This window comes from Halyomorpha halys, unplaced genomic scaffold, assembly GCF_000696795.3.
Source record: "Halyomorpha halys isolate HHAL.00 unplaced genomic scaffold, Hhal_1.1 Scaffold1157.1, whole genome shotgun sequence".
NCBI lineage: Eukaryota > Metazoa > Arthropoda > Insecta > Hemiptera > Pentatomidae > Halyomorpha > Halyomorpha halys.
Genome location: NW_027108759.1, coordinates 669283 through 686461, shown reverse-complemented (window position 1 = coordinate 686461; position 17179 = coordinate 669283). Strand labels below are relative to the sequence as shown.

Here is a 17179-nt window from a genome sequence, read left to right as displayed (position 1 = left end):
TCCAAATGGATTACGAGAGTGTCGGATTATGATGCATTTTATATTTATTCAATGCTACTATTTAAAATTAACATGGTTTTTAGGAAATTATAGCAGAGCACGTTGTGGTAAGGGTCCCTAAGTACCTGATTCAGAAAGTAGTGGGTTCGATCCCCACCTTGGTCGTTTAATCTGTTTTTCACCTCAGCCCCAGTCAGTTATTGGATTTCGATAGAACTTAAGATAAAAAAAAAATCATTGTTACAGATCTCCCCTAATTTTTCATCAAGATCCAATTAAACTCATTTATTTTTTGTTTAATAAGATGAATTCATACATTTGAATATTTAAACAAAACTTTATTTTCAATTAAGAATTATTATTTTCTTTTAACTTAAAAATAAAAAAAAAAACTGTATATTTAAAAATAAAGGCTTGTTGACATTAGTTAACCTCTCATTTAATAACCAACTTATTTATCCATCATAGGATAATTAATACGTTAATTGCTCTTTACTAGATGCTTGTATTGAGAAGTCAACGACTTCAACTTGTAGCTTATGATAGAGCTCTGATATATTATATTTTACGCTAATGTTTAATTAATACTGTTCTTTCCATGGGTTAATAATTAGTTAATAATTAATTATCATGTTCAATTAATCACAAGTAATTAATTAAAACGAAATACTTTGTTGGTAAGCAATGCAGCTTAAGCAGAATGAGCTGTTACAAGCAATAAAATATTCTAAAACTTGAAAAGATTTTTTTTCTACTTAGTATGTTCTAAATTTTACTTTGTCCTATTGTAAGCAGGCTTTCGTCTTTGAAAAGCTCTATTATTAATAATTTAGTTATTATTATATTAGTTAAATAATTAGAATAATCGTTTTTTTAGCCCTAATGAAGACCTGATATTCAGGTCGAAACGTCGGCACAAATAAATAATTTTTGGTTTATTTATTGACCCCACCCCAGACCATCAACTCATATGATTCTAAGGTCATCTATTAACACCTTGTTAGAATAATTATTATTTTAAATAATGAACCTCAGTAGGTGAAAACAAAAATATCAACCCAAAATTTTCAGTTTTACGCTTCAAGATACGTAGAATCTAAAAACTCTGAAAATCATTGGACAATTGTTTATTAATTATTTGAATTATTTTTTTTACTTTAGCAATAATAAAATATCTCCAATATGTTTCTGGTTTAAAACCAAATAAAAGTTAAGCTACTACTTCACTGGATTTTTATGCACATTACTGAAAGCGTAAACGTCTCTCACCTGTTTTAAATAACTTTCAGGAAGCGGTACCACGAATCAAGTCCGTTCTCCCATTGTTCGTCATAGCGTAACTTCTTTCAACCATAACGGATACAGAGAAAAATAAAACGAAGCATGGAACAAAGAGGACGTAATAGTTGATACCTTTTACTTAAAAATGTATCAATGTTTTGTCCAATCGGTGGTCTTTGGGCTGATGCCGGCTCACGAGTCCCACTAATCCCACACTCCAATTTTAATGTGGTCGTACTTTAAAGTCTAATAAAACATACTAATGTTTTATCTAAAGACCTATTAAGTGACATAATAAGTAGTATACATAACGAAACGGATAAATTTAACTATAACTTTAGATCTTGCTCTTTGTGGAGGAAATTTTGGACTTAATGAAGTAATCAACGAGGGTCTTTGCTAAAAACTGTAGAAATCTCTTATTTAGTTAGATAAGAATCATTATTATTAAACTTCACTATCCTTAAACATTTTGGCCAGGTTGCCTGAAACATTAGAGATGTATAGTAAATTAATAAGGATTATTTCGATAACATGGATCAAATTTATGGTAATTTAAAAGCAAAGCATTACAATGCAAATTAAATACACGAAATTTTACATTTATGGTATTTAAATATACGTTATTATTCCTTATTTGTTATGCATATTACGTATTTACCACGTTCTACATTAATCTAACGCCCTGTAAGAAGAAGATACAGATAACCATGGATGGCAGCGGGCCATCAAGAGTGCAGCTTTCCCGAGCAGTCCTTGGCACGGTTCCGCAGCCCGATGGGCCTAATGGTAGCCTTCCGCCACTCTCGGTAGCTGCTTCTCTTTAGCAATGTCAGTATTGTTGTCCACTCCAAGCTCAGTCCTCCAGGAGGAATATCGATGCTTAATTAGTGACAAAAGTATGGTACTTATATATTTCCGAACGTTTTAAACCCAACACCTCCTACTTGATATTATTACTTTTATACTTTCACTTTCAAAATATATACTATATATGAAATATATAGTATGGAGAAGTATTGTAATCGTTCAACATTCTAATTCCATTTTTCAAGGGAAATACGAGATCTCCATGAGTCCAAGCAACCAAGTCTCATAAAATGTTGTGTGTGTGTCTGAGAGAAGATTGGTTGAGTGATTTTCTCACGTAACGTATTAACACGAAATATATAAAATAAACCTGTGCGAAATATATAAAACTACAATCAAAGCAAGGCTAGAACCAGGTGGATCCTGGAATTTTCTGTTTATTTATTATTATTTTTTTAAATATTTTTGTTCTCCCAGAAAACCATACTGCAAATCAAACATCCCCAAAAACCGTGTACATTTTTTTTTTTTTCACTTACCTATATAGAGAATTACTATGTATAGATTATATAGTAAGGGAAAATATTTCGATCGTCCCCTGGGTCCAAATTACTAAGTCCTGTAAAAACGAAAAGTCTTACGAAACTAAAATTACACATTTAAGGCGGACATATAACAGAGACGTGACAGTAACATTTCGATAAAATGGACTGACCAGCGGTGCCACTTTATAGAATCGATTTTTCACCGTTTTCCTGTTTCCTCAAGAACAGCTCTAACTATTTTGATTAAACTCAGTCTGTCAATGTAAAATTAAATGCTCTTTGATATCAGATAGGTCTCAACCTCATTGAAATAGTCTGATAGGGCTTTAATGCGATTTTTTTTTTAAATATTCCTCTAAAGTAACTTTAATTGTCTGTTTGAATTAATTGACCATTTCATATTTTAGCTATTAATACAAAAATGAATAAATATAAAAGGATTTGTTACTGTATCTAGGAAGATAAGAAGAAAAATGTTTGTTCCAGGTTGAAAACATTTACGGAAATATAATTTGTAAAATAGACACATTACATATTGTTGGAAAACCAAAGATGTTAGAAAAAATAATATTTTCCCTAGAAATTAGTTGAAGCTTATGTAGAATGTCTGTTCTAATATGATTTTGGATAATATTTATTTGATAGTTTTGAAATTTCACTTAACATGCATATAAGTCTTTCAGTAGACTCCATAAAATCATTCTTTTTTTTCTTTTCTTACGTCGGCCCGAGATTCCCGTTGGAGTCCTACACTGCAAAATCATTCTTAATATTTTCGATATTTATTCTATAACAATTTAGCAATGCAGCATGTAAATTTTATTAAACTGGTATATTATATTTTTGGCCTACTATCACAAAAAAAAGTTTAAATTTTGATATTAAAAATACTTTTTCCGAAAACTGTTTAATTTGGAATTAGTTGAATTGTCAACTGAAAAGCTTATTTGAAAAATTAGTACCAGAAAGTTTTGTCTATGACTAATATATAAATATCGGTTTAGAAACTAGTGAAGAATAATTTCAACTCTAAGTAGGGTGATAATTTCAACTCTATGATTATGCAAAGTGAAAATTGTGCAATGCCCACACCGCTTCAGATTCCACTGCAGGAGAGAAAGATAACAATTTTTTTTTGAGCCCTTTATTTTTATAAGCACTTTATGTTAAGGGGAATCTGACTCCTTGGAAATCTGACTCCTTAATAACGACTGCTAGCTTCTCGTAGCTGAGGAATTCTTTCTCAGAATATTTAACTGAATATAATTTTATTTTCCGAAATTATCTGGCGGCCTATAGGTCCAAGGAAGTAGCAAATAGTAAAGGGTACCCTATACAAACTCTTGACACTCTTCCACCCCATCAAGGGAAAGGTCAGGATGTTTGGATCCCAGTCATGCAGACAATAAGGCTTTTTCAAAGGTAGTTACAATTTCAGAAAGGGGTACCATGACGGATTGTGAGGCATAATGACCTACCTCTAGTAATGGACTTTAAAAAATGGAGGCATATCGAGTTAATGTGTAGTCTCTGCTAAATGGTCATACCACTTTTTAGAGTTTGACTCCAACGGAAAAGCCACATAGGTGTCATACATACGTAAACTGGAATAAGGATTGAACTTCTTGAACACTGACAACGCTAACGACTAGTGAGCCCGCAATTTTCCACTAAACTTATAGTCTTAAGATTAATTATTATAGTATTATTAGAGGAATATAACAAAAATATAAATGTGGCTTGTGAAAAAAAAGTATCGAGTCTATTGGTTCTTAAAATTTTAATTTTACTAATTATTTTTTTTTTAAATTTAATTTTAGCCAATCATCTGTTCAATGGGCTTTCTAGTGAAGGTTAACATACAGGAATGACAATATATAAGATCCCTAAGGACTATAGGAATATATAACGACGCCCATATATATGAGACAGTCAGGGATTTGCACAAGCACGCATACGAAGGTCGAACTGACGATGTTCGCTTTCGCTACGAGCCCAAGTTTACGAAGTTGCGAAATTTGCTCGGATTGATCACATGAGATCATGAGATGTTATAATGTTCCCTCTGCAAAATACTCTGTTAAACTAAAAAATAAGTTTCTTTTAAACCAAATGATATCTTTGGAAAGAGTACTAAATCAGTGTTGCGGTCTTGAACACATATTTTTTTAAATATTTGTTTCAGCCTAGCACAATAAATTAATAAATAAAAGAAGAAAATAAAACGAATAAAAGATAAAAGTAGGTGTAAATTTTTTTATTGCTTTTTCTTGACTATACCCATTAAACTTGTAACCAAATTTTAGTCATATAAATTTTAATATAACAATATTATGGTTTGATAACAAGAATATCAATTCAAATATATATTATTACTGTTTTTCAATTATAATTATGCAGAATGTAAAAAAAAAAATTGTTCAGCAAGTTGGTATCAGAATGGAAGTAGCTATTTAGAAGGTAAATTTAAGTATTATTTGATATTGCTTGTTTTCTACCTAAATTGCAGATCATAAAATAAAACAAGGAGAGAGATAATAAAAGAAAGAGGCTCTGGCCAACCCCAAGTTTGGGTTTTGACTGAAACGTAAGTTCTACACTTTGGTTGATAAGGTTGTTTAAGAGGAGTAATTTTTCACTGGGGAGAGTTGTTTATACGTACTCTACCCCAACATTTTGGGTAAATATTCCACAGTTTTTAATTCAATTATGAATCTCTCATAGTCATAATTTTACGAACTACCTTTACTGGCACGACAAATACAGAAAGTGGGCCTCCTGGTACATTTTACACTCCTGATAGAAACCTAGAGTTTTCCAGATCGTACAAGTCAGAATTAGCGAAACCGCTTAGAATTTTATATTAACCGTGCCAAGGAAAGAATCGAACCCACATCGTTCTGAACCTGGAACGCTGGGGTCAACGCTCCAATGAGCTCGGCAATTAAGGCAGCCTCTTTCACTTATCAGATTTTGAGGTAATTTGGGATTTTTTCAAAACTTCTCTTAATTTACATGATGGTGCTAGTTCTATTTAGCTGCTAAACCTTTTTCAATAATCCTTTATGAGTACAAGTTAATTCGTAAAGAAATAAAAGATAATCTATAAACAGCATAATGGCAGTGAAGCTATAACCTCTGACTACAACTTCCTCATGAAGACCTGAAAGTTAGGTCGAAACGTCGGCACGAATAAATATTTTTTTGTTTATTTGGGTTTTTTTGCTGACCGCACCCCCACTCCCGACCATCTTCTGCACATAATCAACAATGAAACAATATTTTTTTTCTGAAACATTTATGGCTTTACTGTAAATAATTAATGTGTAAATGTTAAAATTGAAGACTCGTAATCGGGAATCACCCATGTTCTTTAATGTCCATGAGAAAAATATTTATATTGAAAACGTCTAATATTTACACTTTACGGATATTATCGGCTTAAGCTCGTTTTTCTCTTGTTTTAACTTTCCCGTCCTGTCCGTCTTACAAAAATGTATCAAAAGCCCTTACTCATTTTTAAGACAAAATTTAGCTACACCGTTTCCCCTGTAGCAGTAATTAAAGTAATTTAAGGAAGCACGTACGACGAATAGTTATTTATACTATTCTTTTTAAAGAGTACGACCATTGTTAGCTGGCCAAACTAAATAATTAACTAATTCGCATCATTGCAGTTTTTTATTTACTGTTATAATTTATTCCAACTCGATGAATAAAAACAATTCTGTAAGAGCAATTACTACATAATTACAGAACAAGTTACAAAACAGCTCCCGACAACTGCGTAATGAAAACGAAATCTTATAGCCTATCCGTATGTTGCGAATACGTCGGTTGGCCCTTAGTGAATGTGAGCAAACATATATTATTATATGTTATAAATATTTCATTTAAACATTTAAATTATCGAGTTAACAGTTATCCTTTTACGTTAGTTCTTTTCCACTGATGGGAGTTGTACTAGCCAAGCAGGAGACCGGTCCAGTGTTGCGAAAGACATTTTGCGGTCAGTTCCGCCCCAGCCTCCGTACCCTTTCCAAAAACCCGTTCACCTCTTCAGCTCACTTCAACCGACGTTAGTCATCTCAAACCTAATTGGTAAAGTTGTAAGATAATCTTTCAGATATGAATAAAATAGAGGCGTAAATATTTATGGGGATAAAAAATTTGAAAAACAAATTTCTTCAGTTTGAATTATAGCTTTTTTTATTTCAAACCCTACGTTCGTGGTATTCCTATCATTTATCTAAACCTGATACTATACTTTAAGAACTGATTTTCAAGGTAAATACTGTTTAAATTTGATTTTGATTTTCAACTGTTAGCATACATCTTAATTCATATACTCATTAAATCGGATTTATAAATTAAAACTTTTAAAGTCTAGTAAGCAGTTCATACGTTTTTAAGTGAACATTTAGTAGTATAGAAGAAACAAATTTACATAAACCTTTAGTGCTTGAGTCTAAAAACTAACAATACATTTTATATGAACTTACTCCTTCATATGAAACTAAAAAAAACAAAAAAAAAAGTCGAGAAAACTTTTGAGGTACCCGCTACCAGTTTTTTAGAATGAAAAGCTGCTTATAAGTGAGCTGCTCAGAAATACTTATAGGTTTCACATACTTATTTTATTTTCAGTAATCGATCAAAAAAATATAATATGATCGTTCCTATAAAGACGTCCAAAAACGTCATTGACCTAACAGCTGGGACGGTCCGCCTTTCCCTTTCATCTGGACCAAATTTCTTAACTGCCCTATTTTTGTGACCGCTACCCCAATTAGCTGAGTGGTCACGGTTATTATGCTTATCTTTTTTAATGAAAAAAAAAAGTTTTTTTTTGTCATTATTCAATCGAAATGTATATCTATTTTCAGTTAATTGCACCAGTTACGAATAGATAATTATTATGATATGAATTAATATGATAAATTTATTTCAGAATTTATCTTAATTTCTTATTCTAAATTTTACATTTTTTATATTATAACTAATATAAATGAATATATGCATTAATGTTAACATTATATCTTATAATAATTAATACATTTTTTTTAAATCATAATGTGAAATTAATCAAATACTTTTGGAATTTTATATAGTTAACCACTCTTGGGTTTTAAAATAATTATACAATATTTTATATCAATATTCAAATATGATCATTGATTGATTAATTGATTTTGAAAAATCATCGTAAATAATTTTTTTTTTTAAATGATATCTCATTTTTATAGTGTAAATATTGACTGGCGCATGAATGATTAGAATAAAAAATCCTTGAATTTCTATAGAGAAAATTGGTAATTTGTGATTAGAAAGAAGAATAGAAAAGGTTGGTTACTTGCTGATCGATAACCTTTTCGAGTAAACGAATATTTTGACAATCCTGGAGTTTTTTTAAAGATCCTGAAGGAAATTGCAAACAATGCATGATTTGAATCGAATGGCACTAGAACCTTCATGGTTATCATTCTTTTTCTTTCTAGTTTATAAAAAGTTGACCTTATTTGTGTTTATGAAACCTGCTCTATATAACTTAATTAACATTGGTTTATTCTGGACTCTGCTAAGTATAAACCCCTCAAGGGCCAATTAATTTATTAAATTGGATACAATTTATTTTATTAAAAAAATAAAATTATTAATTGAAATGACTAATTATACTAAAGTCTTCGACAGGATTCCGAATAGGGGAAGGTTTTACTATCTTCCTAAATATTTGATTGGACATAAAAACGGGTTTGGGGCGGGGATAAAAATTATTTGATCAAACACTGACTTTGAACAAATACATCTTCCCATATTAGATCAAAATATGGACCGAATTTAAAAAGTTTATTATAGTTATGAGAAAAAATACGTATTAGCATTTGGCAAAGGAAAAAAAATCAGGATTTAAAACTTTCCTTAGTTTTATTATCAACGAAGTTAGGTAATGCCTTTAAAGGAAATATCGGGGATTTGTCAGGGGTTGGTATGCAGCCCGCAATGCAGTAAGGTCTTACTAAATCAGTCGCCATAGCCCCCACCGGTTTGTGTTGTAACAGTGCATTTATTATCTATCTGCTCCCTCATGTCCTAAAGCAAATATTAAATCATTTATTACGATTGTATTATCATACGTCATCGTGATCTATAGTCCACATTAGTATCACCTTGACTTGTCTGTTTTGTCGAAAATCGGGCCAAGGTGTTCCTCGAGTTACGAAATTTCGATAATCATTGTCAATTTACATCTAAATTCAGGGCAAGTGATACAATTAACGAAATTGCCTCTTATGGTTTCGAAGAGATCTATTATTGTTTCATTAATATCCGTTGTAATGCAATGGCAGTCTGTGTCAATTGTACCGCACATTATTGTTATGAGTGATTTCCATTAAAGGCATTAGTAATTATGAAATCGAATCGAAAATTTGTAATATTAACTGGCAAAATATTATTATTTGTCATGGATTATTGTGGTAAATAACTTCCTAAAAGCAGAACTGTCAATGCATCATGGTACAACTGATGTCTGGATTAATAATACATGTATATTATCTGAAAAGTAAGCAATCGATGGAGGTCATAGAGAAAAAAATCTTTCTTAATGTCGAGTAAAATATTTTTTTTAGTCTATAGTTACATAAAAAAAATAAATATAAACTATGCATTAAATTTTTTAATTAATAGATCTATGATATCGACTGACGCGATATAGAAAAGTTTGCTGAAGCCGTGTGATATTATTATTATAAAAACAATGATTTTACATTAAATTATTTTTACTTGATGATATTTCTATTATTTACTAAACTATCTCGCGATTTTAATTTTTTTTAATTATAGGAATAATTTTTATATTACAATTATATATGAGGAAAGCTTGCGCATGTAATAAAATCATTTTTCTATCATATGCATCATATTATTATATTTAGTACGAATGCTATTTCGAAGTCAATAGAGGCAATATAATTATTTTATATCTTGTATGAGGGGCAATTTGAGTAGAAACAATATATAATAATAAACTAATTGTTTTTAGAACTCAAGTACTCCTTTAAATACTTTTATTTATACCTATATACGTAAATAAAGTTTTCTGATAATTTATAAATAACATCATTTCTAGTTGAAGAAGTTGAAAAAGATATTTTCTTCCATGACAAAAAAAAAATGTTAATATCTATTTGTCCTTCTGGTTATGTTACTTGTCAATTACACTCTTTTTTAATTAGACATATTATTAATTATTTTAAATATTAATGTGTAATAAATGTTCAGTTCTATTTCTACTTTTTTCAATGATTAATATTTTCTTTCCAGCATGAAATATTTGCTGTAAATTTCCCAACCAAGTTTTATTATGATGTAGCATTTAAGGTATGATAGGCACTCCATTCAATTTACAGAGTTTGATTGTTAATAATGATATTAACTTTTACAGTATTTAGAATAATTTGACAATAATTCTTTAATAATTAAGACCCTGATGAACGACTTACTTATATGAACAGTTTAAACAACTAGTATATAAAAAAAATATAAAAAGAGTCAATAAATATTTAGCGGCAAAAGTACGTTCACACAATTATGGTCGTAACATAACCTGTCATTGAGACTTACACATACCTACAATTACAATCGGATGCAGTAACAAATCATTAAATGACTAAGCGATAAGTTCCACGAACATAATAAGAGTACACAGGTTATAACCAGAATACAAAAATCCTGAAATAACAAATAAATATACTTCTGATAAGAAACTGGTCATGAGAAATGCCCGAATTAATCTGCCCTAAAGCCTGAAAAATCAATCGTTATTTTTACAAAATGAACGACAGGCGAGGATAAATGACTAAATATAAAAAAAAATTCAGATAGGTGCATTCGCTTAACTATGCTATATAAAAAAATATATAAAGCTCAATTTATATGTAGCTAAATTGCAGGATCCTTTCACTGACCCATTGCATACTACCTCCCACCTCAAGTTGCAACGAGATTAATAATACAAATTACATAATTAATTTGTCCAATTAATGCGTTCCTCTCTAATATCTCAAGTTCACAATAACAATAGGTAATGTTTGTAAGTCCTAAGAGTCAATCTTGTAGTAATTAAAAATATAGAGGAAATTAATTTATGTCATCAGTGGGGATAGTTCAAATTGTATAAAACAAATAACCGAGCCTAGCATGAACGTTTTATGTAACCCCAACTAGAATCAAATTAAATTTTTTTATTGTATTTGTTAGGGAGACCTATACAGCTCAGGCCTTGTGAAATCAAGAAAGGATTTGTGAAAGAGATAAGTAATTGATACTTAGGAGTAATGACTTCGCTGAAAGCCTTAAACCGAAAGTGCTAAATGCTAATATATCGTTGACTCTTATTTCGCATGTGGAATAAATAAGACCAGTTCATTAGTATTGAGATCTGTATTTTAAAATTTAGATTCTTACTATCGATTCTAAATTATATTCGATTGTTCTAATTTACCAATGGAGAGAGATGCATATAATTATTTTTATTGAATCCATTGATATATTAAAAATAAAATTTGATGGATCCCGCTCAAAATCTAATTAGAAATGAATTCTAAACAAAACATAATCTATTTCGCTAAGTAATAAACAAGTTTATGATGATTGAAGTTAGACCAAAGATAGTATCAATGGTGGATCAAACTTATCGATGACGTAAGGAGACATACCGGCTTGATCATGAGAGTTCAGGAAAATATTACGTATTTTTGCTAGCGGCAACTAAGATGGTTTATGCAGCTATTTTCAATGGACGGCTTCAACCACTCATCCTACAATTTTGTTTATATTTAAATTTATTTAAGGTTATCAAGATTAAAACATAATGCAAAAAACAATCTTCATAAAATATTGGTATAATTTATATGATTTTACTCGGTTGTATGATTCTAGTTAGTTTTTATTACAAACTGAAATATGAAATAACAGTCAAACGAGAATTGTAATAAGTATTTTATTATTTGGGTTAAGGAATTTGAAAGAAGAATTCTTCCTTTCACAAGACATATTATGCATTGTACTAAATAGAGTAAAGTTCAAGATTAATAGGCAAAAATAAGCATGAGATTTTTATCGATAATAATATCAATACAAGAACAATCGTACAAAAATACTATTTCAATTTGGGGAATATATATAATATAATTTAAAATATTTAATATATTAATTAAATTTATTACTTATAATATGTAATAAAAGAAGTTGCTTTTATGTGTGGCGTTCAAGGTCAAATCATAAGATTGATATTTGTTCACGGTGTGTTCGGATAAAATGCAATGAGTTAGGTCCATTGATAAGATGAATTTAAAAATTAAATTAAACTAAGTTATGTTAATTAAAACAAACACATAAAAAAAAGTTTTATTATTTAAAAGTGAAAAGTAGAATAGTTTTACATTAACAAATGGAATCCCGGGAGTTTTTTTTTTTTTTATCATATACGAGATTTTATGCTGATGAACTTGTCTGTTAGATGATTAATTCACAAATCAAATGATAGAACAGTTGTTAACCATGATGTAATTTATTCACGATACTTAATTTTACCCTAAAACATAAAATAAAATAATTAAAACATAAATGCTTAATCTAAACAAAATAATTATCAACCATGATTTTTGTGTTCATTTAATAAAAGATTATTGTTATATTTAAAGCAATTAAGTAAATTAGTAGTCTGTGTTATTAATAATTAACATACTATGAACGTTAAAATTATGCAAAACATAATTGCATAGATAGCCGTTCAAAAAAACGAATTTATACATTAATAATTTTAAAAAAATGTAGTTATCAAGAAGTGTGAATTCATAAAACCATTGTCTACAAATTAAAGCTCACTGAAACTTATCTCTTTTACATAAAGATTCACTTTCAGGGAGCTGTATAGTTTATACCAGCATTATTTGTTTAATGTTTACAATACTAATTTAATATCATGCAAAATACAATAGATTATATGATTAGTAACTTATTGAAATAAATAAACTAATCAAATACTGAATAGATGAAATGATAATCATAATATGCTGAACATGCACTAAAAAATAAGTAAGAAAAGAGACTTTAACGGTGGGAGAAGGTGTATGCATTTAAGTCACTTGGGATAGAGTAAAAAAAAAAAATAATGATGATTACGAAAATATTCAAATTGAATAAAAATCTAACGAATGCAAAAATTATGGCAAATGTTAATCATTAAGTAATTGTAAAAAATAGAGAAGGATATCGATGTCACATGTTATCTGATAAGACAAACCGGTTTCACTTACGCTCTGAATGGCACAAAAAATATGGGAATAGTTGAAACTAGAAAAACAATATCATGCATACAAACTGTTTTCAAATTAAATAAACAAGTTTTGTTGGGAATAAATATTTAATAAAATTAAAATTTTGGATACCGGTACTGATAGTTCTGAGTTTGTAATTAAAAATCCACAATAGAAGAGGAGTAATATGAAGACTGATGATGCATTAAATCCCCTATAAGAAGATGCGAAGACTCACCTCAATGCCGGCGATGTCTGCGTGAGGGCTGCTCTGACCGGAGTGACTATAACCTGCCCAGAGGCCCCGGGTCCCCACTTGCCTCCCCTCCCCTCACCATCCCCGTAACAGTGCAATATCACATTGTCACAACGGGGAGGTTTCATCAAACTATATGAATGCGATGCGTGACTATTCTCTTCCTCCGGTGTTTCAAGTAAAGTCTATCTACCCTTTACCTTGGTCGGGCCGGTTACCAAACCCTTCATTTCCCAACGAGATAGACATTTCCACGATAAGGGTTCATTTACATATTTAGCAAGTATTATTATATTCAGTGAAGGCACTTTTAACTTCCAAGATACTGTATTTATCAGATGAATCTGTAATTGAAAGCAGCTTCAGCCGATTGACGAAGCTTGCGTCAGAGGATTTTTGCCCGGGTGGACATGTTTGTCCGATGTCAATGCCACATGTGATCTAGATTTTCTATTTAGATAAACATAGCTGTGAAACATAGTGTTGTCATTCCAATGTTTGACAATAATAGATAATTATTTAGTCTGCAATGAGTTAAAAAACCAACGCACGAAGGTACTCAGAGGAAACGAAGATTGATGCGCAATGTCCTGCAAAAATTGATGCAGATTGCTCTGATAAGATTATCATTACGTTTAATTTTATCATGCATATAACTGTATTTCCTAATTGTATTCCTTTGTGGGCCTATTATATCCTTTTTAATTATAATGAAAACAAATTGTTGGCATACATTTTTGTTTTATAAGTCTAAGATGTGGACTAGACATAGGGTTGGTGAATCCGCATAAGATGGTTATAGTGAATCTATTAGTATTCGAAGTTGAATTATAAGGTATAATAACTGTATTTCCTAATTGTATTCCTTTGTGGGCCTATTATATCCTTTTTAATTATAATGAAAACAAATTGTTGGCATACATTTTTGTTTTATAAGTCTAAGATGTGGACTAGACATAGGGTTGGTGAATCCGCATAAGATGGTTATAGTGAATCTATTAGTGTTCGAAGTTGAATTATAAGGTATAACAGTATTTTCTTAAATTATGAAAGTCATTCATTAATTTTAATATTTTATTTCTTATGTTGAACATTCCATTGCACTTTTAATAATTTTTCTATTTGCATTTGATAGATTTTTATATAATATCATTTTAAGACTTATCAAACGATTTCTCATTGTTCTTATATTATAGCCAGTGGGTAAATTACAATAATTTTTAATTATTATAATCATGGTTTTCAACATACCTGGTTGAGATATTTTTAAGTTTTTCTTTACAATTAAAAAGTAGATAAATACATATATTACTAATATCGTTACATTATATTTAAATATACGTTTTATGCTACCATTATGATGTATTTTTTTTTATTTTATAAATATTGTGAATATATATTAACAGTTATAATTAATAAATATATTAATTAGTTATAATAAATAAATATATATAGACTTGTTAAAAGTATTCATGATGCTAACGACTATTAATTAAACTGATCAATACATACATTATGAAGCATAAGCCATTCTGATTATAACACACTGCATTTAGAGTTTATTTTTATTGTTGCTTATGATACAAATTATTTTAAAGTTTTTTTTTTTAGATTTATTTTTTATTAATATAGTTGTTTGAGAGTGGTTTAGTTTCTTTTTAAAACAATTTTGATCTCTTTCTCTCAACTTTATTCCTTTTTAACATCCGACGTTTCGACCTCTCAGGTCATTCTCAAGGATTCCTTATTCTGTCTTCATTCCTTTTTTTTCCTTTAAAATTCATTATTGCCGGCAATAATGAATTTTAAAGGAAAAAAAAGGAATGAAGACAGAATAAGGAATCCTTGAGAATGACCTGAGAGGTCGAAACGTCGGATGTTAAAAAGGAATAAAGTTTTTTTTTTTTTTAACTTGTTTTGAATTATGTTTCCAAACACCCAAACCTGCTAAACTTGATAAAATCCAAGTTGCGTAGATGCGGAAATACAAGAAATGCTCCACAAACACTAGCATCACTGCTTATTTAACATTGTCTTAAAGTCACTCTATTTAGATGGGTTTAGGTAACAAAGATCATTATGTAACAGAATGCCAAGGAAAAAAATGATATTGAAATATTGGCTTGTGCCACAATGGGCATATGACAAGGTAGATAGTAGATTCTCTTTCTTCGTTTTTAATCACTGAATATTGTACTATTGCAGTAAAGCCTTTATTAGCAAAAATAAAATTTATTTACTGTGTTCATATTATTAACTCACTTTTGTAATTCCTTTTTCATCTAAAACAATGTTTTATAGGTGTAAACTAATAATATAGAAGTGTGTTGAAATTCAAACGCATTTCTCAAATACTTGTTTACCATTGGCATACGAACAATAATACTGAAATTTCAACAATACAATGGACAAAAATACTTTCTGTCCCATCAACAAATAAATTCCAAAAATTAAATCTCTATTTTATATATTAATTCATGTATTTTATATTCTAGTGGAGTGGGGTAGCCCAGTGAATACAGCACTGAGTTCTTATATTTTTTTACCGATTGATTAGGTATATTATAGAAATAATTATTGAAAAAGTGGATACAAAATAATTTATGATATAAAATTAGTTAAAATAAGATTTAGCGAACCACTCAAGTAAAAGTTAATTTAATCTAAACCTAAACAAAATGTCAGAATATCTAAACCAAAATCGTTATTCAGAGAACAGAACCTCTCTCATAAAAACATCTAACTTTTCAGGAAACTATTGTAAAAACTTCTTGTTAGGTAATTGAACTATTGGATAGAAGCTACTTCTAGCCTTCTGACCTTTCACGAAATAAGCTACATATGTTCAGATCCCCGACCAACAGTTCAGTCATCAGAATTCCTATAACATTATTTTTTTCTATAGGACTAACAAAGCACAATTAGTTGACTTTCGCATGGCATTCGATAAGTGTAATTATATTTTTTCATAACCCCTATTTTAAAGTATATTTGACTCACATAATTTCATGATATTGTTTCACTGTATCACAGATATATTTTAAACATTTTCACTCTAATTCTTTAATTTTAATTCACTGTTGGATGACTGTGCTAAGGAGTAGTGAAGATGCACAAATTGTGACATAATTTCTTTAGAAGAAATTATGAGGTTTAAGGTGCATGAATATGGGACAGTGGTCTCGAAACGTTGTACCTTGTGGTGATAATTTTAATAAAGAAATTTCATTATATTGGAAGTCATTAACCTCAAAAGAAAAATTTTAGTTTTAATATTTCATTATCACGTTTTCTTTATATACCATTCCATAATCGATGAAAGGCTATCGATTTATTAAACATTTTAGTAAATAATAAATTGTATCATTACAGTGCGGATTACTATGCATTTGTATTGTATACTATGCAATTGAATTTTGTCAGTTACTCGGAATTTGATAAAAGTTAGTTATGGATCCACGTTGTTCGGAAAAGTTATTATAACACAATTTTATTCTGCACGATATTGAATGGTTTGGGGTATTTATTATTTATTAGTACGACTTAATTTTCTTCTTTTCTTTTTGCATGAAATGGCATGTTTAATGATCATTATTGAAAATAATATCATTTCAATGAGTTGACTGTTTCCCACGTCCAAAACCAACCTGATATTACTTATGTATTTCAATATTTCAACATATTTCCCCTCTAAAATAAATCTGTCTTTACTATGAATAGTTTAAAACGAGCAATTAAAGAAGAAATTCATTCTTTGGAATTTACAAAATTATGTTCTGCGATTTCCAGAGCATTATGTTCATACTACTATCGACATTAATTGATCCCCATGATATGTAATATAGTTGATAGTCTTTTTTCCTGAGCTAGAATTTTCGATGACCTCCATGGATTGCATTCAGGATTGGGGAAGAGGAGGGGATGTGTAATGATTTCTACTTTTTCATAAAATTTTTACCTGTCTTATC

The 17179-nt window shown here is 29.7% G+C and overlaps 1 protein-coding gene across 1 annotated transcript in view; it reads right to left on the bottom strand.

Annotated features, from left to right (window-relative positions):
- The window catches only part of LOC106688591 (uncharacterized PE-PGRS family protein PE_PGRS20), a 74747-nt gene extending 61508 nt beyond the window's left edge, over nt 1-13239 (bottom strand). The window contains exon 1 of the mRNA XM_014433125.2: nt 13194-13239. The gene's annotated coding sequence lies outside the window, so the exon portion shown is untranslated. The remainder of the gene's footprint in view (nt 1-13193) is intronic.
- Nucleotides 13240-17179: the final 3940 nt, after the last annotated feature.